Below are 27,468 nucleotides of genomic sequence, written 5' to 3' on the forward strand. Positions count from 1 at the left end.
CATCCCTCCCACCCCCTTACCCCCATCCCGTAAGCTGAACCATTCATATGCTGTTTCCCATGAGCTAAAATTTACCTACTGTACACCTCTGACTCTGCATATGTAATTTCAGTTCTGATTTCTTTTGTGGTCTCCAAAGCCTAATGGAAAATCCCAACCAAATATGTCCCTGTGGATGTGTGAAACTGGACTTATTATCTTCCTCTTTGCCTCCATGCAGACATAATTCCTCTTCATTTTCTACCTTAGTTTTACATATAGTTTCCCACATCGGATATCTCCATCTGCATTTCTCTCTACAACCACTTTACACAGGTGAGTATAGTGAAAACACTCCTGATTTCCCTGGGATTGGCTCCTCCTCACTGTTTGTAAGCCATTGTTTTTGTTTAGATCTTTCATTACCTCCTGCCTCTTGCAATGTATTAGCCAGCATCCAGTCAGGTCCAAATTCTCATACACCTCCCCAGGCACTGCAGCCCACATATGACTCTAGAGTGTTCTTCCCCCACCCCAAAAAGATTTCCTGTTCATTCTCTTGCTCTTTAGAATTTGACATTTCTCAATTGCACTCTGTAAAAATCTTGTACATGAGAAACTTTGTGGTTTTATTCTTCTCTCCAGTCAAGACTCAACATATTCCCCATTGTCTCCTAGAGTCTAGATTTCTCTGGGAATTCTCCTCTACCTGAAAAGTTTTGCTTTCCTGTGTGCCTTGTCCACTGGGCTCCTCTTACTCATCCTTTTAATATCAGCTTGAGCACTTCCTTAAGGAAATCTTCCCAAATCTTCTAATTTACGTTTATTGGAAAGTTTCTATTACTAGATTATGAAGTCTTCATGGAAGAATCTGTATTTTCATTTCTGTTAGATTGAATACAATGAAATGGTTGTTGGCTTTAAAATATCTATGTCATATACTAATTTTGTGTAGCCAGATCACAAACACAATTTTGGGTAATTTGATATATCCCAACACTAAACATAATACCTGGCACTTGAATGCTGATTATATGTTGTTAAAAGAATGAATACTTTCCCAAAAAGGGAAGGAGGTTGTTACTCTTGATGTTTGGGATTGAGATTTACCTACATGATTTAGAAATGTAAGAAGGGTTCCATTATTATGGTATAAGACAAAAAAAAATTAAGATCAGAAACTAAACTGTCAGCATTTAAGTCAAGCACAATAATGATTTCATCTATATGACTGTGTTTAAAGCTCAATCACAAAATCACTCTTAGCCAAAAATCATTAGTTGAATATAGGACCTACTAAAAATCAAACAAAAAATGTACTAAAGCTCTTAATATCTAAATTACAGAGTTCTTTTTATTTCTGTGGTCTACATGAAGAGAACTTACTCATATGAAAGAGAGAGATAAATTTGTTATTGAATAGTCTATCTTTTGGCTTCCTGTTGCTAATTTTCAACTAACAGGATGTGGTAAAAATCAAACAGTTTTTATTCATTCTTCACTTACATGGATGTTTAAAAGAAGACTACCTGCTGAATTGGGAATGAAAAAAGTATTGATTGAACATAGTGAAATCGACTGGACCTTTTAGTGTTTCACATCTGTTTGTTTCCTATTAACTTTCAAATGGATTGACTGATTTTGATCAAATTTCCTGCACTACAATTTTAAGTATCAAGATGAAGGCCAATATTAGGAGAAATTTTCCAGTATATAAGATTTGTTTTCAGGAAACCCCTCATCTTTGGATTAGATGTGAGTAAAATCACAAAATGGATCCAGTATGTCTCAGATAACCATCTGTCTTTATCTACATTTTTCTGTATGGTATCTCTTTTCCTTCTTTCATAAGATCAGACACATTTCTAGTCAGAAATGGAGAAGTCTTAAGACCAACATCAAAAGCATAAGCATCTGCCATGCTTAGCAGAGGTATATATACAGAGGCAGGAAGGCTTTCCCACCACTCCTAGGAGCATTGCCAGTTTCACTGTACTCTGTGGGATATGGCACTGCAGTACTTATGAAAACATAGGAAACTGATTTAACTCCAATCTTCTATTTTGTCACCCCCAAATGAACTAAAACACTCCTATCTTGTAATTTTTTTAATAATGTAAGAATCTATAAGTATATATCATAGCAGAATACCTGACATAGCTCATACTTGATAGCTGTTGATATTAATTTATCTCCAAAAGGATGATGTCTGCCATATCACTTAAAATAAGAAACAAAGCTTCCACACTCTGACTTAAGTTCTTTAAAACTTTTTTATTTTGAAATAATTACAGGAAATACACAGGAAGTTAAAAAAAGGTCCTGTGAGCTTTTTATTCAAATTATAATGGTAATATTCTAACTCTTCACTGTGAAATCCAGGAAACTGACATTGGTACAATCCACAAGATGTGACTTACTTTTGCCAGATTTACTTACACTGATGTGTGCATAGGTGTTTATGTGTGCATATACAGGTAATATGAGGGTCAACAGTACATCTTATTTTAGCCCTTCTGACAGGTATAGAGGGAGATCCCCTATGGTTTTATCCACTTGCTATCTTTGGGTTTGAAGTAATATTCCTTGGTCTATTCATGATATTGGTGATTCATATTCTATTTTTTATCTGTCTTGCCAGAGGCTTGATCCTATTATTCTTTTTGAAGAAGTGACTTTCTGTTTCATTGATTTATTCAATTGTTTCTCTGCATTTAATTTCTTAGAATTTATACTGTAATTTTGTTGTTTTTTTTTCCTTATTCTTGATTTTAGTTTATTTTCCCCTACTTTTTCTAGTTTCTAAATACGGGAGCATAGATTATTGGTTTGAGATATCTTCGTTTCTAATGTAAATATTTAGTAGTAGAAAATTTCCCCATAGGACTGCTTTAATTGCATCCCACAATTTTTTTTCCTTTTCATTCAGTTCAGGGTACTTTTGTTCCATCAAGATTTCCTCTTTCACCTAATTATTTTAAAGGCCTACCAACCAAGAAAAGCCCAGGATCAGACAAATTCTCAGCCAAGTTTTATAAGACCTTCAAAGAAAAATTAACACCAATACTCCTCAAATCATTCCATGAAATAGAAAAGGAAGGAAGTTTTCCAAACTCATTCAATGAGACTAGTATCTCCCTGATACTAAAACCAGACAAAGACACATCAAGGAAAGATAACTTCAGATCAATATCCCTGATAAACATAGACACAAAAATTCTCAATAAAATTCTAGCAAATTGCATAAAAATATATCAAAAAGACAGTGCACCATGATCAAATGGGGTTCATCCCAGGGCTGCAAGGTTGATTCAACATATGAAAATCAATGAACGTAATTCTTGACTTAAAGACAAGAATCATATGATCATCTCAATAGATGCAGAAAAAGTATTTGATAAAATACAGCACTCCTTCATGTTCGAAACACTAGAAAAACTAGGCATAGGAGGAAGATACCTCAACAGTATAAAAGCTGTCTATGCTGAACCCAAGGCCAACATGGACAAAAATTGAACGCATTCCCTCTAAAATGTCTAACAAAAAGTGTAAAACTACCTCTACAATGAAAACTATAGGACATTAAAGAAAGAAATTGAAGAAGACCTTAGAAGATGGAAAGCTCTCCCATGTTCTTGAATAGGCAGAATTAATATTGTCAAAATGGCCATACTACCAAAAGCGTTATACAGATTTAATGTAATTCCTATTAAAATCCCAATTACATTCTTCACAGAAATAGAAAAAGCCATCATAAAATTAATTTGGCAAAATAAGAGACACAGAATAGACAAAGCAATTATTAACAAGAAAAGTGTAGCAGTAGACATCACTATACCAGACCTTAAACTATACTACAGTCATAGGAACAAAAATTGCATCACATCAGCACCAAAATAGGCATGTAAACCAATGGTACAAAATAGAAGACACAGAGAAAAACCCACATAAATACAGTTATCTTATACTAGACAATATTGCCAAAAAGATTCATTGTAGAAAAGATAGCCTCTTCAACAAATGTTGCTGGGAAAACTGGAAATCCATATGTAGCAAAATAAAATTAAATCCCTATTTTTCAATATGCACAAAAATCAACTTAAAGTGGATCAAAGACTTAGGCACTAGAACAGAGACCCTGCACATAATAGAAGGAAAAATAGGCCCAAATCTTTACCATGTCAGCTTAGGACCTGACTTCCTTAATAAGACTTCTAAAATGCAATAAGTATAATTAAAAATCAAAATAAATGGGATGGATTCAAACTAAAAAGCTTCTTCTCAGCAAAGGAACCATACGTAATATGAAGAGAGAGCCTACAGAAGGGGAGAAAGTCTTTACCACTTGCATCTCAGAGCATTAGTCTCCAGTATACATAAAGAACTAAAAAAGCTTAACACCAAAAAAAAAAAAAAAAAAAAAACCGAAAAAACAAAAACAAAAAACCCAATCAATAGGTGGGATAAGGAACTAAACAAGACATTTCTCAGAAGAAGAAATATAATCAATCAACAAATATATGAAAATGTTCAACATCTCTTGCAATTAGACAAATGCAAATCAAAACTATTAAACTAGAGAATTCATCTCTAGTCAAAATGGCAAAATCAAGAATACAAGCAATAACAAATTTTGGCCAATATGTGGTACACTCATACATTGCCAGTTGGACTGCAGATTGATGCACCAATCTGGAAAGTGGTATGAAGATGTCTCAGAAAACTTGGAATGGAACCAGCATTTAACCCAGCTATTCCACTCCTCGGTTTATACCCAAAGGACTTAAAAAACAGCATATTACAGGGACACAGCCACATCAATGTTTACAGCAGCACAATTCACAATAGCTAAATTGTGGAACCAACTTAGATGCCCTTCAATAGATGAATGGATAAAGAAACTGTGGTATATATACATAATGGAATATTACTTAGAAGAATGAAATTATGGCATTTGCCAGTAAATGGATGGAGCTGGAGACCATCATGCTGAGTGAAATAAGCCAATGACAAAATATCAAAGGCCAGATGTTATCTTTGATAGGCAGATGCTAATTCACAATAAAGGGGAAGTTAGGGGAAAATAGAAGTACTTTGGATTAGGCAGAGGAGAGTGAAGGGAGGGGAGGGGGTATCTGGGTAGGAAGGATAATAGAATGAAGATAGTAGAATAGTATAAAGGATAATAGAATAATATATGTACATTATTACCCTATGTACATATATAATTACACAACAAGTGTGATTCTACATCATGTACAACCAGGAGAATGAGAAGTTATACTCCATTTAATTATGATGTGTCAAAATGCATTCTACTGTCATGAATAACTAACTAGAACAAATTGTTTTTAAAAAGAAACACATTGTTTAGTTTCCAAGAGTTTGGGAATTTTTTGTTATATTTGTGATATTGATGTCTATTTAGATTATATCATGACCAGAATACAAATTTTGATTTCAATTATTTTTAAATTTTTTGAAATCTGTTTTATGGCCTAGATATGATCAATCACAGTAAAGGTTCTTTGGGTTCTTCAAGGAAGATGAATTTTGTTGTTGTTAAGTGGAGGATTCCATGAAAACCAATCAGATTCTCTTGGTAGATGGTGGTGCTGAATAACCTTACAGATTTTCTCACTAGTTGTTCTATCCTTATTTAAAAAGAAGTGTTGAATTCCCGAACCATAATTATGGATTTGTCCCTTTTTCATTTCAATTTTTATCAGGTTTTCTTCATGCACTTTGCAGTTCTGTTATGTAGAACATACGCACTTAGGATTCCTTAGTCTTTTTGGAAGATTGACTTCTTTATCATTATGTAATGATTGTGTCTCTCCCTGGTAAATGTTGTTGCTATGAAGCATACTTTATGTGACATTAATAAAGTTATTCCTGCCTTAGTATTTTTTCCTTTTCTTTTCTGTAGTTTCTAATCAAACTACAGCCTCATACATGCTAGGCAAGTGCTCTACCACTGAGCTACACCTTCAGCCCCAACTCTGCTTTATTTTGATAGATGTTTATATTATATATTCTTCTTTTCGTTTACTCACGGTTTGCCTATAGTGCTGTATTTTAAGATATTTTCTTGCAGTTAGCATATAGTAACGTTTTAATCCACTCTGCTAATCTTTGTCTTTTAATCAATTTATTTATGTGTTGATATTCAATGTTACTATTGACATTTTAAGGCTTAAATCTGGCATTTTGTTTTTTGTTTTGTTTTGTTTTTTAATTTCTTTTCATGCCTTCTTGAAGGTTACTTTGAACATTCTTTAGAATTTAATTTTGATTTACCTGTAGAGTTTTTAAGTATATTAATTTCTATAATTCCTGCAGGAAGTAAATTATATATAATAAATTGTCTGTCTATTTGTGTCATGCTTCTACCAGCTCTAATAAGACTATTGAAATAAAACTTTCCTTTATTCTCCTCCATCTATAATATTCATGTCTTGAATATTTTCTTTCTCCTCATTACATATATTCAATATTATAGTTTTTCTTCAACCATCAAATAAAATTTTGAAAAGTTTTTTTTTTATTAACTGACATCCATTCTTTATTCTTATTTCCTTAGTTTTTATCTAATAGCCTTGCGCTGTTCAGATTTTCCTTGTTCTTGATAACTTGGCCGGTTTTGAGGTGTACTATTTAAGTATTGTGCAGAATGTCCCTCAAATGAAACTTCTCTGATGTCATCTCATAAGCACACTGGGGTTAGAGGTTTGGGGAAGGAAGACCACAGAGGTAAGGTGCCATTTTCATCCCTTCATATCAAGGGTACGTAATATCAGTATGACTGACCACTATGTGATGTTAACCTTGAGCACCAGGTTTCTTTCCTATAGAGTGTTTTTCCTTCCTGGAGTGTATTCTTTGGAAAAGAGACCCTATGCACAGCCCCCACTTGGGTAGTAGGGAGTGCCCTGCCTCCTTGAGGATGCAAAATCTACATGAATTATTTGGAATTATCTTGCACAGTAGAGTCACCTATTCTCCCTCATTAATTTATTTATTCAATCATTTATTTGCATCAGTACAGACTCGAGAAAATCTCTTTTCCACTTTAGGCTATAACTCAATACCATTTTATTTATTTTGTTGCTCAGTGTGTTCCAGCATCAATCACTGGGAGCTCTTTCAGTTTGATGCTGTGTCCCTTTGACATGCCCTCAAGGGTTTTTTTCTTTTCTTTCTTTCTTTCTTTTTTTTATAGTGTCTTTTTTTTATTGGTTGTTCAAAACATTACAAAGCTCATGATATATCATCTTTCATACATTTGACTCAATTGGGTTATGAACTCCCATTTTTACCCCAAATACAAATTGCAGAATCACATCAGTAACACACTCACATTTTTACATAATGGCATATTAGTTACTGTTGTATTCTGCTACCTTTCCTATCCCCTACTATNCCTGAATGTAATCTGCCTCCTTTCTCTTGTAGCTTTTAATATTCTCTCCATGTTCTGTATGTTGGCTATCTTCATAATTATATGTCTTGGAGTTGGTCTCTTACGGTTTTGAATGTTTGGGGTCCTGTAGTTTTCCAGGATTTGGCAATCCATTCCATCTTTCATCTCTGGGAAGTTTTCTAGAATTATTTCATTTAATATGTTGTCCATTCCTTTGGTTTGAATCTCTATGCCTTCTTCTATCCCGATGACTCTCAAATTTGGTTTTTTTATGACATCCCATATCTCTGGAATAGATTGCTCGTGGGATTTAAGCATCTTTTCTGTGTTGACTATATTCTTTTCAAGTTGATAAACTTTGTCTTCATAATCTGATGTTCTGACTTCTACTTGATCTAGTCTATTTGTAATATTCTCGTTTGAGTTTTTAATTTGGTTTATAGTTTCCTGCATTTCTTTTTTTTTTTATTTTTTATTGTTGGTTGTTCAAGTTTCCTGTATTTCTAGGATTACTGTTTGATTTTTTTTTTAAGATCTCTATCTCCTGGTAAAGCTCGTTCTTTGCCATTTGAATTTGTTTGTTTAATTCATTTTCAAAATATACTTTTATTGCTTGGACTTGCTGTCTCATGTCTTCTCTAATATTCCTTTCCATCTGAGTTAGGTATGCCTTGAGTTCTTTCCCTATCCATGATTTTTGAAAAGTTAAGAGGAAAAAAAGCCTATTTGAATTTTACTCTTTCTTTTTCCCTTTGTTTCAAGGTTCCTTCTTTTATCATCTCTTTGTGTTTGAAAAAAAAAATAATTCTTTTAGGTTAGGTCTTCTGGCAAGAAATTCTCCTGGTTTTTGTTCATCTAAGATTATTTGTCTTGCAATCCCACATTATAGGTTGACAGTCTTTTAGCTGTTGAAAATATTGTTTTACTTTTTTTCTAGCCTCATGATTTCTGAGGAGAAATCCATCATAACTTGAATTCTTTCCTATAGGTAAGGTTTTTATTTCTTGATATTTTTTAAATTTTTCCCCTGCATCTTAGTTTTTAGATGTTTGATTATGATCTGTCCTGGCATAGTTTTCTTTGGATTTTTCCTGTCTGGCATTTTCTTAGTGTCTTAAATCTATAAGTTTATGTCCTTTGCCAAATCTGAGAAAATTTCATCCATTATTTGTTTGAATACACTTTCAACCCTACTTTTTTCCTCCTTCTCTGGGACTCTGATAGCATAAAAGCTATATATTTTAATATAGTTCCCACAAATTTTGAAGGCACTGTTCATTTTCTTTTCAGTTCATATTCTCTTACTTTTTCTTATCATTTCTCTATTTCTACGTCCTGTGTTCAAGTTCTTTTCTGTCACATCTTTTCTGCTGTTAAGTTTATCCATTGACTTCACTTATCTTATTTTTTAGTTATAAAATTTTAATTTGGCTTTTTAGTGTTTTCCTATCTTTGCAGTCTTTCTATTTCTTGACTGAGACTTTCTATTTTTTCAATTGCTTCAATCTTGTTGAAATATTTTTATGAGGACTGCTTTAAAATCCTTTTCATACGGTTTCATGTTGGTGTTGTCATCTGTGCTTGTCTTTCTCATTTAAGGTGAGATTTTTTTTCTGTTTCTGTTTGACACGTGAGTTTATATTTTATCTGGAAATTTTGGTTATTATGTTATGAGTCTCTGGAGCTTATCTAAATAATTTGCTTTAGCAGGTGCCCTCTGTCATTGTTAATCAGCAAAGAGGTGGATGCTACCTTAGTGTCATCAGGGAGCAGTGAAAGTCAAGGTTGCCTACCTAGCTGCAGGAGACACCCCAAAGGAAAACCATTTCTTGCTTTTGGGTTGGTGGGAAGTTCAGTGTCCCTGCTTTACTTGTGCTGGTGCCACCCTGATTTGGTGGGCATATAATGTCCCATTACTGCTCCTGGCAAGGCTCACATTGCCACTGTGAGGGTGGGGTGGCGAGGAGCTTGCTAACACTGGGAGGGAAGGAATATCTGGCTTCCCACTTATCTTCCCTGACCCCAATCCAGTGATGAAGGGAGTGACTTGGCTGCAGCTTCACAAGGGCAGAGATCTTTGTGCTCCACTCCATCTTTGCTATTGGTGGTATGTATAGTTACAATTTGTCCATGGTGTTTGCTGATTTAGAGAGGGATAATACTGTCTGAGAGTTGTTGTTGTTGTTTTCCCCCTTGCTAGGCTTGCCCTTTTCTTGTTCTTTGACTGAAGAATGGAGACATTTCTTGGGTCCAATAAAATAAAAAAAAAAAAAAACTCATTGGAGTTTCCATGGTTCCTTTCTCTCCAGCACAGAGTGAGGGATGTGAAATGAAAAGGAAACCCAGGGAACTCATCACAGTCTCATTTCTCAGAACTCAAACTCATCTTCTCTCTTATCTCCACCTTTCAAATACTTTCATATTTGTCAATACATACATGCATGTGTATATATACAAGCACATAAAATTGACATAATTGTAACTGTATACATACACATAAAGCCATGTATATGTGGAGATATCTATTTATCTATATAGATAGATATGAATATATATAAACCTTGATATATATATATATCAAGTATATATATATACTTTCCCCAAAGTGTTTAACTTTTACTTATGAGGAGGAATAAGGAGATGTGAATCTATTCCATCTTGTCCCCACAACTTAACTGTATTTTTCATTATACCATTAAACTCTGTTTCTCTAATTGTTAACAATGTAGCACATCATTTTATGTATTTGCCATCTGCATAGTCTCTTTAATCTCTTTGGTAAATCTGCCATGTCTTTTGTTATTTTCTAATTGAATTATTTGTTTTTTTTTCTCTTTATTGCTGAGCATTGTCAAGAAGCATAGCCTCTGTCAAATATGTGGTTTGCAAATGTTTTCTCCCAGTGTATAGCTTGAATTTTCATCCTCTTATCAGAGTTTTTCACGGAGCTAATGTTTTAAACTTTGATGGAGATGATTTTATAACAGTTTTAAATACTTAGACTATTAAAAATTCTTCTACAAATGTTCTTTAATTAAACACATGCCAGGGAGAATTGTTAGAGATCTTTTTAATTGCCCTTGCTAAGAAATCTCTGGATCAAAAAATAATCATTAAGAGATCAGTCTCCTAAAAGAGAAGATAAGCTCTGAAACTGCTCACCTGGACATCCATCATTTATTAGATACATGGCCATTGGAAATTACTTATTTAGATCTCAATTTCTTCACTTCTCAAAAAAGGATAATAATCAGAACTACCATATAGCAATATTATAAGTTAGAATGTTAAAATATGTAAAGCACTTTCTAGCACCTAGTAAGTACTTAAAAAATATTAGCTGCTATCATTTCAGTTGTCACCATCATCATTGCTTCTCAGTCTACTGCTTGGTGCTGTACAATGGACCTTGAGTTTCAAGGAGCCCCAGGTAGTCCTTCCTTTGTCTAAAACATTCCTCTTTGGCAATAACTTTCTTTCATGCTATTTAAGAATCTGTACAGACTGATTAAACCTTGCTATTAAATAATATTTTATATATTGGAGAAAACTCATGTTATTTGTATAGGATTCTCACATCAACAATGTTTCATACTTTCTATTTTCTGGACTAAAAATCATACCTGATATACTTAGAATATATATATGTATGTGTGTGTGTGTGTATATATATGTGTGTGTGTGTGTGTGTGTGTGTGTGTGTATATATATATATATATATATATATATTCTAAGGATATCATATATAATATATATGATACACACATGCATATAATTCCAAAGTCTTAATAGCAAATAAAGAAAAACAATTAAAATGGGCAAGAATCTAAATATATGTTATCTATTTATCAAAATAATACATACAAATGATCACCAGGTATATTAAATAATTGCTCAAAATCACTAATCATCAAAAAATGCAAAAAAGATAATGACATATTGCATCATTTTAGTAATAATGTCTATTATCAAGATGAGTAATTAAAACAAGTGTTGGGCAGGATGTAAAGAAAGGAAACTCTTGCCCACTTTTGGTAGAAATGTAAATTAGTACAGCCACTATGAAAAATAGTATGGAAAAAATTAAAAATAGAACTATCCTGTGATCCAGTAATCATTCCATTGTGGAGGAATATCCCACTCCAAAGGAAATAAAATCAGTATGTTGAAGAGACTTCTGAAGTTCCCTGTTTATCACAGCACTATCCGTAATACCCAAGATACAGAAACAACCTGAGTGTCCATAAACTAATGAGTGGGGAAGAAAATGTGATATATAATCAAATGCTATTCAGCCATAAAAAATAATGCCATGTGTGCAACTTGGGTGGAACTGGAGATCATTATATTAAGTGAAATTATCCAGGCCCAGAAAGATAAATTCTGCATGATCACACTCAATGTGAAATCATGTAAGTCAAGAGTAGAATGGTGATTACCAGAGACCAGAAGGATAGAAAAGGTTGATCTATGGATACAAATTTGCAGGTAGATAGGAGCACCTTCTGATATGCTACTGCACAATAAGCTGCCTACAGATAACAATAACGTACTGTGCATTTCAAAAAGTAGAAGAAAATATTTTGAAAGTTTTCACTGTAAAGAAGTGATAAATATTTGAGATAAATGTGCTTAATCTGATTTAAACATTATACAATACATACATATATTGAAGCATCATAATGTACCCATTAATAAGTATGAATTTAATAGTTTTATGGATCACTTTAAAATAAATAAAAATCACATATGATATTCTTAACTTTTCATTAAAATCTTTTTATAATATAACATTATTAAATAAAAACTCATTATTATCATAACTGAAAAATTAGAAAATAAGAAAATCAAGGAGAAAAAGTTCCCATAACCCCATGACCTAAATTCTGAAACTACTTTTAGCTATTTCCTTCTAGTTTTAGTATTTGCAAAGTTTTTGGTCTCCTAAGCAGAATTATAACCCATTTTTAAAATTATTTTAGAACATAAGCATTTTAATGTCATTAATAGTAGTTTAATAAGATAATTTTATTTATATTAATCCTCTGTGAGAAAATAAACTAAACAAAGTGACATGAACAGTTTAATGTCTCTTCTCTCTCTTAAACACAATACACACAAAACATATTGAATTGTCACACTGTACTCCATAAATATGTATAATTATTATTTTAAGTTAAAAATAAGTAGTTAAATTTTTTAAAATAATTTAATATAAAATCATGTAGGTTATGGCAGATGAATAAATTTCAGCATTTTAATTAGAAAAATTATTTTAAAGTGGTGTGGTTGAATATGTTTTCTTATAATAACTAACCCATTGTTTTTACTCTTGTGAATTGACTTTTCCTATTTATTTTTGGAACCTTGTGGTCTTTTGAGTAGGAGGCTATAAAAAAAATATACTCACCTTTCATCAGGGTCATAGGTGCAGATGTTCAGGTTGTACCCTGAACTAGAACACCCTGCAGAGAAGGGGAACAGGGACTGAAGTCTAATTCATTTATGTATGCACCTGTAAGTCTGTGCCCAGATATATTTTTTTTTTCCTAAACTGCATTAAGATATTAGACATCTACAATTATGTGTTAGGCTTTTCTGTTCCAATTTCAAGCTTATATTTTCAAACTTACATGTTCTTTCTCCTCTAAATGTTTCATAAACAACAACTTTAAATATTTCAGCACTCTTTTTTTTTTCCATAGAAACAATGTGGGAGAAAAATGTTGATAGTTAAGTCTTTAATTCATGTGGATTTATTCTGATGTGGTATGAGATACTATAAATAAGTTTTCTTCCTGTGTCAATAGTCACTTGTTCCTGAACTATTTAGAAAATAAACCCCTTTTCTTATTCATTTTTTTTTATTTTTGAAATTCCTTTTTATGTTATACAAATAATAAAATATTTTTCTGAGACATTTTCACTCAAGCACCACTGTTTAATTATTGAAATCTATTTTTTAATATTTGCTATTAATACATTTATAATACTCACCTTTTAAAAATTGTCTTTAGTATCGTATTCATTTTTTCAGAGAACATTGAAATCATTTTGCAGATGTGAAAACACAAGCTAATTAAAATTTTAAAATATAAATTAATTCAATAATTCTCCACTTTAAATATATTCCAAACTTGCCAGAAATGAGTATGTCACTTCGCTGATTCCTTCATGTTTTTTTCAGTAAGCCATTATACATGTGCTATCTAGTCTCCTCCATTAAATTTACTTCTAGAGGTTTTGTGTTCTTTAAGTTCTCCCAGCAATGTCTCTCATTGCTAATAATTTCTTCCAATGAGAGGAATGGAGTGACACTACCCTATGAAATAAGCCTCTCTTGGACACAATTCTCAAAGAAGGGAGTGATGACTGGTTTTCTCCTTTCTGTGTACCAGAATCTTATCATAAAAAATACTTATTTATGTATATCTGAATATGACCCAATGAAACCAATCATTCTGTATAAATAATATGCCCCAATAAAAATTAAATAAAAAAGAATAAGGAAAATGCACTGTTTCAGATAGCTACTTGCAATAATACCCAGAAATGCTATTTATCTTGAAATTATATGAAGCAATTAACATTTTGAAGCTTGTTGGACTCTCTACATTAGGAATTTACGTAAACAATGTATTCCATATATGTGTATGTTATGGTTTCCAGATATACATTGGTTTTAGCTATGTGTCTTCAACTTTTCTTCACTAATGGTGACAAACGGAGTGGCTAAAATAATCTCTCTACTTGTCCCATTTGTTTTTTCTATTTTTGCTCCGGTAGTCTGTTCAATTCTAGTGTACATTGCTGTATTCATTTCTGCATGTGCAATTCGCCCTTCATACACAACTAGCTGCATTGCGTGGCAATTCTGAGTGCTCACCCCAACTTGCCTTTCACCTTCCTGTCTGCTGAATTCTTTGGGTGGGGCTTTCTTCCTTATTCCGAAGCTGCTTCTCTGGCATGGTATAACAATTTAGACCAGCCCAGGATCTAACCAGAGACCTCTATTTGTATAATGCCATAAGACTTTCTCTGTTTTTCTATTAAACATACCTTTGAAATAGTTGCTCATATAACATTTTATTATTTTATATACAAGATCATGAGGATGGGACTATACTGTTATCATTTAATGAATAATATATGATTTGGGGATAATTATTAAACTACTTAATAATCAATCATTAAATATGACTTTTTCTCTATTAAAATTATAAATAATAAGTACTATATACCAATAAACATTAGGATTTCTTTGAGTGGTTAATATATAGAATCATGAATTTTCTAGTAACCATATTTAAGAAGTAAAAAGAAAGAGATAAAATTAACTTTTAAGCTATATTCTGTTTAGCCATTTTTAGGTTTCCAAGAAAGAGAATCAAGTTGGTCTCTTTTGTCCCAGTTTGAGTAGTACTTCTATGCCAGGCCATTTAGCAGGCAATTGTTAAATATATTTGAAAGTGATTCTTCCAAGGTACAGATTTTATCCTGGTGTGGTAAGACAAATTTATTTGTCGTATCTACAAAGTAGCTTTACCTGGGTAAACTGCTACCTTTCCAATCTGTTATATGTAATCCTTCTGTGTTTTAACAGTTACTGAGAATAAAAATTTATTTCTGAGATGAATAAAAATTTATTTGCAAGGTGCATGAGTCAGTACTTATTCAATTTATACCTAGTGTTATTTTATACAATGAAGTTACACTCAGATGAGGGGGGGGGGGAATCCATATGAAAAGTTGGTATCTGTCCATTATCTAGATTTCAGACTTCCATTTACCATCCTGAGATATGGAAATGAATTGTCGATTGTGAAGTCCTGGCCTTTGCTTTGCTTTACTGCATCATAATACTCCAATGGATGGAGAGAGAAGGCACTAATAAATTCAAAAATATAGGTTCTTGAGAATTTGTCTTACCAAACCAAGATCAAACTTGTACATTGGAGAAATCATTTTCAAACATGTTTAACTTGACTTCAGAAATTAAATTAGGACAAAAACCCAGAGTATTCTACTAAATTAAAACACATTCATTTGATGTAAATGTTTGACAATTATTTTACACAATTTTATCCACACTGTAAGACTTGATCAAGGTATATAAAGCAAAACAATGTCTGTATGGATTTTTAGGCCTTCATATTCATGCTGGGCTAATTTTTTTAATCTTCTGCAAGGTTCACAGAAAAGGGAATTCAGGTAAGTAATTGTCACACTTAAATATTAAAGTCATTCAAGAATGATAATATGATTAAGGTGGTTTTAAATACTTTGCTATTTAAAATTAATCAGCTTATTTTAAAATAAGACTTTATTTTGGAGAACAATAGAATAACAAAAATGTATCCAACAATATAATTTCATAATTGCTGGGATAAATACACCAATAAGTTTTAAAGGCCAAAGTAATATAAATGCATCCTTTTAAAGGTCTCAAAATATATACATGGAAACTAAAACTTAGTGAATTGATAAAATTAGTGAATTGTTGGAAAAAGTAAACCAACAAACTCTGGGCTCAGGGTAGCAGGTAGAAGAGGAAACTGTTGTCCTTTTCCCTGATGGCTCTTCATATCTCCAGAGAATGCCTGCCAATAACATAGCCCTCAGTCAGGAAAGTGTAAGCTTAAACAAACTGACCCACCCCAGAGGAGAAACTTACAGACTCAAACATCCCAAGATCTCTATTGAAAGGGACAGTCCCTCTGATCACACCCATAGAGACCTTCCAATTCACTCTTCTTGCAACTAACACTACCTTGCAGAGATCTGATTTCCATTTTCCAATGTTTATTGCTAATAAGATCCTTGGGTTACCCATCATTTCACTCCTAGGTTTTGGATTTTTGGATTTCCCTGGAATTTCTCACTATTTCCAAATATAAAAGCACTATTCACATCATGGTTGTGTAGACACCTGCCTTTAGATTACCCATAGAATTTAACCCAAGGTCACCTTTCCCTATCCTAGTGGAGATAACATCAATGAAGAGAGGGAAGAGGTCCCTTTAGTCATCCAGGAACTCTTGAAAGTAGATTAAAATGACAAATTAAGACAGACAGAAGTGTTAGGGTCAGAATTTGGTCATCAGAAGCATCCTGTCCTTTCTGTTCTCTCTATAATTTACTCCTAAAGGATATGTGGACATATAAGCCAGGCAAAAAGAGAACATAGGACCTGGAAAAGCCAAGGCCAGAACTCTACCTCCAGGTCTCCAAAAGGAATATGGATCAAATGAAATTCAGAGCCAGGCCAGGTTTTTCAATGGAAATATATGAAGTCTGAATATGGATCTTCTTCTAGTCACTGTCCCTGGTGCAAATGAAAAAGGAGATCTGAGCTTGTATGTTGTACACTACTGCTATGGCACTCCCCATGCAGAACACTGGTCCTGTTAGAGGCAGTAGCTCTTTCTAACCATAATGGTAAGGTCATCTTCTTCATTCCAATTTCTGGGAATGGTTCTTTCAAACCTCTCTGGGTTAAGATTGATTTTGTAGATGTTTCAATGAAAATGTAAGGAAACTTTTGTTTGAGGGAACTAGTGAACACCTGTCCATCTTGCTGGTGTTCAGAGAAAATTGAGTTATCTTATTGTACGGAATGTGTTTCATGTATTTCCAATTATGTGATTTCCCAGAAAGTGAAATTTGTTGTGTTCTGGCTCTTAGAATGTAAAATGTAAATGAATCCACTAATTGATTTTAAAACTTAAAGGAACAACAACACAAAGCAATAAACAGGCCCAATTGGAACTAGCAAGGAGATGACAACCCAGAGCCCTTTGAGCATGCTCAGCCTGGCTATGGAGTTCCCAACAAGATTATTATTTCTGTCCAGAGCCTAACCACCTGTGTGAAGGGGGGCTACTTTGAATGCCAGCTTACTGAGCAAGTCCTACACATAAGTGAGCCAATATGGTCAAGGACTATGCTGAAACCAAGAGAAGGGGACTCACACACAGAAAACCTTTTGAATCTACTCTTAGAAAAACAAGGGGGAAACACTTCAAGGTATAGATATAGGGAACAATTTCCTGAGAAAGACTGTGATACCTTGGGAAATGTTAATAAGAGTTGACAAATGGTATGCTATCAAATTAAAAATTATAACTAATTAGAACAAATAGAAAAAAAAAGTTTCTGCCCAGCACATGAGAACAATCAACAGAGTAAAGAGACAACCTACAGAATAGGAGAAAAATCTTTGCCAACTATTCATCTGACAAAGGATTTAAAACAGAGAATATATAAAGAACTTAAAAATTGAAAAACATAACAAATAATCCAGTTAATAAATGGGTTTGGAACTGAACAGACATATCTCAAAAATGAAGAAATATGAATGACAAATAAATATATGAAAAAATGTTCAACATCTTTAGCCACAAGGGAAATGGCAAATCAAGACTGCATTGAGATTCCATCTCACTCCAGCCAGAATGGCTATTACAAAAAATACAAAACATAACAAATGCTAGAAAAGATGCAGAAAGAAAGAAACCCTTGCATACTGGTGATGGGAATGTAAATCAGGTCATCCTCTATGGAAAACATTATAGAGGTTTTTCAAAAGATAAAAATAGAACTACCATGTAACCCAGCTATTCTACTCCTGGGCATATAGATGAAGAGAATCAAAGTCAGCATTCTAAGAGATACCTGCATATCTGTATTTATCATGATGCAACTCACAATAACCAAATATGGGATCGATGAGGCTAAATGTTCACACCAGTGGAAGAATGAATAAATAAAATATGATTATATATATATATATATATATNTATACACACACACACACACACACATACATACAACATAGAGTATTATTCAGCCATACAGAAGAACAAAATCATGTTATTTCCAGAAAAACAGATGAAAATGGAGATTATGTTATTTGAAATGTGTCAGACTCATAAAGATAAGTATCCCAAGTTTTCTCTCATATGAGACCTAAAGAAAAAAATAAAGTAGATGACATGAAAATAGAAGGGAAACTATTAGGGAGAGGTAAGGGAAGCAGGGGCAGTCTGGGAGAAAGAAACACATCAAAATACATCATATGCATAGATAAAATTGTATGCATGGATGGAAAGTTACTTTTTAGAATTAATATACAACAATAATTATTATTAAAAAAAATAAAACTCTTTGAAAGTAGAAAACACAACAGTTTCCTTAGTGGGTGAAAAAAAGCAAACTCATAGGTGAAATGGGCACAAACCCTACAATTGCTGTACGAGCTGCAGGCTGCTAAAGTGTGGTCAGCCACCAGGGAGTTATGTCTGCTCTAGAATTGAAATATATCAGAAACAGGTGTCCCACCTGACTTCCTGGAAGGAGCATTTTTCATACTTCCAGACCTAGGTTAGCCCCCATTAGAAGGTGATTTATGCAGCAATAATTGCCCAGGAAGGTGTGGGGGACATTGAGGATACCCCAAGACCTAGTGACCTCATCAGGCATCCATGTAAGGACTTGATGGTGGGAGGGATTAGTAAAAAATTAATAAACTTTAAGCCTTTTGAAAAATCATAATCATCACCTAGTCCCTCCATGTCTTATCTGGTAGAAGAGAATAAAGAGCCTTGTTGTCATTAGTTTTTTTTTTTTTTAATTGTTTTGATTAATGCCCTTCATCCTGCACAAGGAACATGTGCGTGGTTAAGAAGCTCCAGGGCATTCATAGTGCCAGTGTCATCTCAATTCTTCACTAGCACCAAAATATAGGCTCACCAACTCAATTATCTCTTTGCTGAATTAGGCAGAAGCCCAGGACTTCCTCAGTCTAAACCAATGTCCTCTGCTCCCTGAACTGTCTCCAATCCAGGGGTTTATGTAGTAATTCTCATCCAAGAGTCCTGTGGACTTTCAGCTGGATGCTACCTACCCACTTCTGCAGCCAATACAAGGTGTCATACAAATGTAACCCAAAATTTACATTCACACATTTTTCTATCTTCCTGTCTTTCTCTCTCTTTCTCTCCCCTATCCTCTCCCCTACATTGAGCCTGCCTGTCTCTGAGGAGACATGTTCACTGTCCCTAGGTTAAGAAAGGAACATATTTCACTGTTATAAAGTTGCAAGTCGCCAGGGACTTATCAGTTCAAGATTCAGCACAGTGACTCAACCTAACAGTGAAAACAAAACCAGCGTTCAGTCTTCCCCAGGTAACAGTTTATTTTTATCTTTGGTCACACTGCCTGCTCTATACATTTTTCTCAATTACTTGAATCAAAGACTGTATGCTGAGGCAAAATACTGAATATAAACAAACTGTCTTGGCAATAGGCTTTTTTCTTTAAAGAGAGACAGAGAGAATTTTAATATTTATTTTGTAGTTATCGGCAGACACAACATCTTTGTTTATATGTGGTGCTGAGGATCGAACCCAGGCCGCACGCATGCCAGGCGAGCGCGCTACTGCTTCAGCCACATCCCCAGCCCTTGGCAATAGGCTTTTATCTTCCAAAGGATTGGTCACCAAAAGGTTATTATTATGGGTATTAATTTGCAGTGAGAACTGAACAAATTTCAGGGTGATTAGAGGATGTGACTATGATTAACAGAAGCTAGAAAATATGTATGAAAAAGAATCTAGTGTTTCTATATACTTTTTCTTTCACTTTTCTTGGTCTCTTGAGAAAGTCATAATGGAAATTATGAAGAGGAAGCTATTACTGAACAGAATATTTCGGGGAATATTCTGATCTATGGTCCCTCAGAGGAATTGATTACTAACAGCCTTTAAGTTAGAGTGACATTCGGTACATTTAAGATAAGACTCCTAAAACCAAAGTTTCTCTTCCAGTTTACATATAAGAGATCTTATGATCACTCTGTTCATCTAAGCAATCATACTTCATAAGAGCCAGACAGACTTTTAATTCAAAGTATATCCCTCTTGGAAGGGAATCTTGAAAGGCGATGAGGAGAAAGCTATATCTCCTGGCTTAAGTGCTGTTCAGCTCCTGGAAGGATTTCTTAATATTTTATTTTGTGCTTTACTGAGTATTTCTTGGTTCCCCTAATTCCAAAGAAGTGTTTTTGTTGTTGTTGTTGTTCATCCTCTGTTTTTTCTTCCCTTGTCAAAAAGAAATATCACTCCCACAGTTGTTTCCTTCTTTCTGCAGGGAGAGGGAAATCTAAAATTGTTTCATTGTGCCAGGTGGTAAGGTCTTTTCAACCTCTAATGAAATGCTGTTCATTGAAATTAAGCCATTGTCACAAGATGTATACTACACAGATTCTTTCCCATTTGTGAAGTTGACTTTATTCTTACAATGTACCTTTCAACACTCTGTTTCTAGTTGAGCATAGTTACAAAAAGTCAAATAATGTTCGGATGGTGTAGGAAGAGCTCAGTGCTCTGGCATAGAAAACTGCAAAATTTTTTCAAATGCTAAATATCTACATATATTTAGAAAAATATAATTGTACATTCAAATGTCAAAGAAAAGCTTATTTACACAGAGAAATTATGGTCACTAACTAGATCAAAATTGGGAGGTGAATGAAAAAATTACACAAAAGGGACGTTTACTCTTTCTCTTTCAAAGGAGTCTAGCTATTACCTATTTTTCAGAATTTATCATTGATGAGCTTCATAAAAATTAAGGAAGCAAAGGCTTAAGTACTCCCAGATCCCTGAAAACTGGTCTTCCATCCAATTCTAAAGCACTTTTAGCAATTGAGAGCACTGTTTCCAAAGACTGCCTTTTTCTTTGGATTTCTGGTGTTCCCATGATCACTTAAGAGTCTCTAAGTATAAACATATCAAATAGCTGCTGGTGCCACCCAAAATGCCCACACACTATCTAATCATTCTTCATAGCCAATATGGTTCTTCTTAAACTTGGACCCATTGGTTCTAGCTTTGCCTTATTAAACTACACCAAAGAAATCTAATCCATCTTCTGTGTAAAAATACTATATACCAAAAGCTCACCCATCATGTAATATCCTTCAAGTCTTCTCTCTATAAAGTAAACATCCCATTTCCCTGCAGCCATGTGACATGGTTTCTAGACCCCTGGCTATTCCAAATACCTTACTCTGGGTACACCTCAGGAATCTCTTAAACTATCATTGGGCAGATGATTCCTTGTGAGGTCTAATTAACAAACAATCCAGCAAGACCACTTAGACACTTTCTATAAATCTAGCCTAAACCACAGGAGCTTTCTTGGCAGACATCTGCTCCTTATTCGTTGAACTCATAATCAGCTAAACCAAATGTCCTTTACCCAGAATTGTGCAATTTAACTTGTGAACCCAAACATGTAACTTTGCATTTAAACCTCTTACATTTCTTCATACTGTACTTATTTCAGCATTCTGGTTTTTAAAGTAAGTTTTTATTCTTTATGCTTTGCATCTTCATCTGACATATTAGTTATTCTTAAATTTTTAATCTTTGAATTTGACTGATATGCCATAGATATATTTTTCTGAGTCCATTTATGTAAACTATTGAATGGAGGATGAAGGAGTATTTTGTCTCTACAGAAACCTAATACATTGACATCAATCTAGTGGTCTTTCTCCTTAGGTATTACCTTTGTGGCCTAACTACTCCAGCCTGACCTTTATAAATAACCACTCCTCCCTGTTTATTCCTTTTATTAGGGAAGAAATAGAAAAAAATCCATCAGCACTTTACCAAGTTTTTATGAACACACTATACATTACTCCAGGTATTCAAAGCCATACTAACCTACACAACAATGATTAAACCAATTCATACCATTTATGAAGAGCAAGATGAATAAATTTAGGATTTTGTTGTTGTTGTTCCAGAGTATTTTGCATGGTGTATCCTGTACCTGTATTATCCCAGCTAGCCTGTAGTCTGTATGAGAAAAAAAAAAGTGTATATCTGACCTTAAATCAAATTTCATGTGGCTTAAAAGGGTAAAGCCACAATCACTGATTTCACGTTTTAGGAACAAAAATACTGGCTTACTGAGAGGCGTGATCATTGATAATATGATGCAGTGTCCTTAGTGGAGACAGGTATAATATAATGTTTTTATACTTAGATACTGAATTATTTCAGGGAAGGCAGACAACATATATCTCAATGCATTTTATTGTATATTGTATTAATGGTAGCAGCTATTCCATGTCCAAGAAAATAAAGAGGAATCCTTATTCTAAAACCAATCATTCTACCATGGTGTCTAACCCTGATCCCTCAACATCAGATACTGTCATACACCAGACCTCATATTCAAATCAAGTGCTTATAGCTCACATCTGATATTCTCTTAAAAGATGAGCATTTTACTAAGCCAAACATATATACATTTGAATTAAGATATTTATGTTGACAATTAAAATACCAATATACCACCTCATATTTGCATTTTAACAAAGTCTGTCAATGTCCTAAACCAAACAAACAGATATTGAAAGGTTAGGCTCCCCCAAGACTCCTTTACATTATATAAGAAAAGAGTGATATTCATTTACTAACATGCAAAGCCAGCAATGAAACCAGAGTCATGTGAGGCTGGAAAGCCAAGTTATGTATAGGTGACTCTTCCAAAGTAAAATTAACTGTTATTTTTATTTTCATTTAATGCATAATAACCAGTCCTGTTAACCTTTTTCAGTTAGATTTAAATAGAAAAAAAAATAGTTTAAAACCTGCCTGGTTTAGTAAAGAGCTATTACCCCCAAGTTTCAGTTTTCATCTATACTTAAAACATTCTAACAGAAAACAAGATGCTAGAAAGATTTCAAAAGCAATACTCAGAAAGCAATTTTCCACCAAAACAATAGTAATAGCATCAATATTAGTAAGGTTCTATAGCAACCAGCCCTGAATGTCAGATTTTGTTTATAAATCTCAACTACTGCCTCTGAAGCTACACCCATCTCTATGTTAAAATGTAACCGTTTCAAACTGGCCCAACAATGTGTGTTCCCAAATAGAAATTTACCAAATATGTATTAAATGGTTTTTAATTTCTTTATTTTTAGTGCATGCATTATAGTTACATGTAATAGTGTATACATATTCTGTTTTTGTGAGATTCCCTTTTATCATTGCTTTTTTCTCTCTAGCTTCTACATTTGAGAGAAAACATTTGACCCTTGACTTTCTGAGTCTGGCTTATTTCACTTATCATGATTTCAATAGTTCCATCCATTTACCAGAAAATGACATAATTCCATTCTCCTTTATGTCTGAGTAAACTTCAATGTGTATATATACCACATTTTCTTTATTTGTCTATCAATGGGCACCTAAGATGGTTGCATAAGTTGGTTTTTGCTATGAATATTAATTTGCTGGTATCACTAGAGTATGCTGACTTTAGATCTTCGGGATAAATACCAAGAAGTGAGATAATTGGGTCCAATAGTGGCTCCATTCCTAGTCTTTTGAGGAATTTCTATACTGCCTTCCAAAGTCATTGTACTAATTTGTAGTTCCACCAACAATATATAAGTTACCTTGTTTTCCTCACCATCAATTACTGTTAATTGTATTCTTTTAAATGTATTTTTAGTTGTAGATGGACAAAATACCTTTAGTTCATTTTTATGTGGTGCTGAAAGTCGAGCCCAGTGCCTCATGCATGCCAAGAGAGCGCTCTACCACTGACCCACAGCCCCAGACCACACTGTTAATCTTATTCTTGATGATTGCTTTTCTGACTTGGGTAAGATGAAATCTCAGTGTAGCTTTGATTTGCATTTCTCTGATTGCTAAGGATATTGAACAATTTTTCATGCATTTCTTGGCCATATACATTTCTTCTTTTGAGAATGTCTCTTTGGATCTTTTACCCATTTATCGGTATTATTTTTTTAGTATTAAGTTGTTTTGAATTAAGGTATTTATGTTGACAATTATTAGTTATTATTAGTCCCCTTCTGGAAGAGTAGCAGGAAAAGATTTTTCCCATTCTGTAAACTCCTTTATCATGCTTTTAATTGTTTCCTTTTCTGTGAAGAAGCTTTTTAATTTAATACCATCCCATCTATTGATACTTTGGTTTATTTCTTGAGCTGGAGGAGTCTCACTAAGGAAGTCAATACCTATACCAAGGGGTTGGAGTACTGATCCAATGTTGTTGTTGTTTTCCCAGCAGTTTCACTGTTTCTGGTGTGATTCCTATGTCTTTGACATATTTTAGTTGATTTTTTTGTGCAGGATTAAAGGTAGGGATCTAGTTTGTTCTCCTAAATATGGCTATCCAGTTTTCCCAGCACCATTTGTTAAAGAGACTAACTTTTCTGCCACTTATGCTTTTGGCATTTTTGTCAAGGATCAGATGACTGTACTCACATAAATTTTTTTATGTGTCTTCTAGTCTCTTGCATTGGTCTTTATATCTGCTTTTATGCAAACACTATGCTATTTTTGTGACTGTAACTCTGTAGCATAATTTGAAGTCAAGCATTGTGATGCCTCCAGACTCCTCCTTTTTGCTCAGGATTATTTTTACTATTTTGTGTCTTCTATTCTTGCGTATAAATTTTAGTACTATCTTTTCTCATTCTATGAAGAGTGTTATTGATATTTTGATAAGGATTGAATTGAATCTGTAGATTGCTTTTGGTAATGTGGACATTTTTATGCTATTAATTCAACCTTATCTATCCATAAACATGATAGGGCTTTTCATCTTCTAGGGTCTTCAATTTCTTTCTTCATTTTTTAATGATTTTGTTGTTGTTGTTGTTGTTGTTGTAGAGTTCTTTCACCTCCTCAGTTAGATTTAGTCCCAAGGGTTTTTTATTTTTTATTTTTTATTATGAATGGAATACTTTTCTTGATTTCTTTCTCAGCATATTCATTATTAGAGTGTAGAAGAGCTATTTATTTTCATGTGTTACTCTTGTATCCTGCAACTTTATTGAATTTGTTTACTAGCTCTAAAAGTCTTCTGGATGAGATTTTTGTTTTGTTTTGTTTTGTTTTCTAAGTTTAGGATCTTGTCATCAGCAGAGATAGTTTTTTAAATTATTTATTTATTTTAATTAGGTATATATAACAGCAGAATGCATTTTGATTCATTTTACACAATTGCAGCACAACTTTTCATTTCTCTGGTTGTAAAACAGAGATAGTTTTACTTCTTTATTTCTTATTGGTATCCTTTTAATTTTCTTCTCCTGACTGATTGCTCTTGCTAAAGTTTCAAGAACTATAATGAATAAGAGGGGTAAAAATGTACATTCTTGTCTTGTTCCTAATTTTAGAGGAAATGCTTTCAGTGTTTCTCCATACAATATGATGTTGGCTATGAGTTTGTCTTGTATACCCTTTATAGAATTCAGGTACATTTCTTCTAAATCTAGTTTCCTTGGTGTTTTTAACATGAATGGGTACTGGATTTTGTCAAAGGTTATTTTTCTTCATGTATTGAAATAATTGTGTGATTTAAAAAAAACGTTAATTCTATTTAAGTGATGAATTACATATATTGACAGAGACCAATATCAAGCAAAGAGATTAAAGTAGTAATTTTTAAAAGCCTTCAAAGAAGGAAAAGCTCAGGACCAGCTGAATTCTCATTTGAGTTCTAGCAGACATTTAAAGAAGCACTAATTCAAATCCTTCTCAATATATTCCGTGAAATAGGATGGGAAGGACATTCCAAAATTCAATCTATGAAGCTAATAATACCCTGATTCCAAAATCAGATAAAACTGTAGACCAATATCTCTTATGAACATACATGCAAAAATTCTTAATAAAATATTAGCAAAACACATTAAGAAGATTATACATCATGATCAATGAATGGGTTTCATCCTAGACCTTGAATGTGTTATGATACTTTTCACTTAACTGAAGCACAGATGTATACTTGTTCACATAAAATTTTGGGAAAACTTTATTAGTTTCTAAAAAGTTTTGTAATGTTAGTAAGTTTAACAATGAAAAGACTTGTTTTCAAGGCTTAGCATCAAGAGATTTTTTTTTTTTTTTTTGTACTAGGGATTGACCCAGGCTCCTTTACCACTGAGCTACAACTCTTGTCCTTTTTATTTTGAGATAGGGTCTTGCTAAGTTACTTGAGGTCTCTCTAAGTTGCTGAGGCTGGTCTTGAACTTGTGCTCCTCCTGCCTCAGCCTCCTGAGTTACTGGGATTACAGTCTACAATTCTTGGTGCATCAAGTATTTGTTTTAAAAAAATTATCATTAGAAATGTGTAGTATCAGGCTGGGGATATAGCTCAGTTGGTAGAGTGCTTGCCTTACATGTACAAGGCCCTCAGTTAAATCCCCAGCCACACACACACACACACACACACACATACACACACACACACTCACACACACACACACAATGTGTAATATAACTACAGTGATGCAGTCACATTAATATTTATAGCAGCCCAATTCAAAATAGCTAAACTGTGAAACCAACCTAGGTGTCTTTCAACAAATAAATGGATAAAGAAACTGTGGTATCTATACACAATGGAATATTACTCAGCCTTAAAGAAGAATGAAATTCTGGCATTTGTAAGTAAGTGGATGAAACTAGAGAATATTAGCTAAGCAAAATAAGCCAGTTCCAAACAACCAAAAGGTGAATATTTTCTCTGATATGAGGATATTAATTCACAATAGGTATGGCGGGGCGGGGGGAATAGAGATATTTTGAACTAGATAGAGGGAAGTGAAGGGAGGGGAGTTGGTATATGGGTAGGAATGATAGTAGAATGAATTGGATATTATTACCCTATGTGCATATATGATTACATGGCGTGGGTAACTCTACAGCATGTACAACCAGAAGAATAAGCAGTTATAATCCATTTGTATATGATGTGTCAAAATGCATTCTACTGGCATATATAAATAATCAGAACAAATAAAAATATTTTAAAAAATTTCAAAATGTACAGTATCAGGGCTTGGGATGTAGCTCGGTTGGTAGAGTACTTACTTAGCATGCACAAGGCCCTGGATTTAATCCCCAGCATCACACACACACACAAAAGTATAATATCAGAGTGTTATGAATATTTAGAAGGAATTTTGAAAAACCACATTAAGCTATTAACTCTATACACTTTAT

General features: G+C 33.6%; 1 pseudogene; it reads right to left on the reverse strand.

Moving 5' to 3' along the window:
• The window catches only part of LOC107143697, an 86,091-nt pseudogene that overhangs the window by 55,200 nt on the left and 3,423 nt on the right, over nucleotides 1-27,468 (reverse strand).

The sequence above is a fragment of the Marmota marmota genome, unplaced genomic scaffold (assembly GCF_001458135.2).
Source record: "Marmota marmota marmota unplaced genomic scaffold, marMar, whole genome shotgun sequence".
Classification (NCBI taxonomy): domain Eukaryota; kingdom Metazoa; phylum Chordata; class Mammalia; order Rodentia; family Sciuridae; genus Marmota; species Marmota marmota.